Consider the following 329-nt stretch of genomic DNA (forward strand, 5'->3'; position numbering starts at 1 on the left):
TGGCTTTTACATCCAGTCTTTCTGCTTCAGCAACAATTTCTTTGTCGGAGGAGTCAATGATACCCTCTTCTTTCTTTTTCTGCAAATAAAAAGAAACAACTCAGTGAAATGAAGGCACCTTTTGCTCTAGAGATACTACTTGGTCCCTGTTCTTATGACCTTTCCCCCCAATTTGATAGTTCTAGAATTGCCAGAAGATAGATACCAAAGAATGCCTGGGACCACAGTCAAAACATATTTGAATTAACAGAAAAAGTAAAAATTAGCCTTGCAATTCAATATTCAAAAGATACCATGACAAAGTTATTTCCCAAGTACCCAGTTTAGAA

The 329-nt window shown here is 36.5% G+C and overlaps 1 protein-coding gene across 1 annotated transcript in view; it reads right to left on the reverse strand.

Moving 5' to 3' along the window:
• The window catches only part of LOC105310749 (eukaryotic translation initiation factor 5), a 2,475-nt gene extending 2,318 nt beyond the window's left edge, over positions 1-157 (reverse strand). Inside the window, exon 1 of the mRNA XM_023526832.1 lies at positions 11-157. The gene's annotated coding sequence lies outside the window, so the exon portion shown is untranslated. The remainder of the gene's footprint in view (positions 1-10) is intronic.
• Positions 158-329: the final 172 nt, after the last annotated feature.

This window comes from Pteropus vampyrus, unplaced genomic scaffold, assembly GCF_000151845.1.
Source record: "Pteropus vampyrus isolate Shadow unplaced genomic scaffold, Pvam_2.0 Scaffold10674, whole genome shotgun sequence".
Taxonomy (NCBI): Eukaryota; Metazoa; Chordata; class Mammalia; order Chiroptera; family Pteropodidae; genus Pteropus; species Pteropus vampyrus.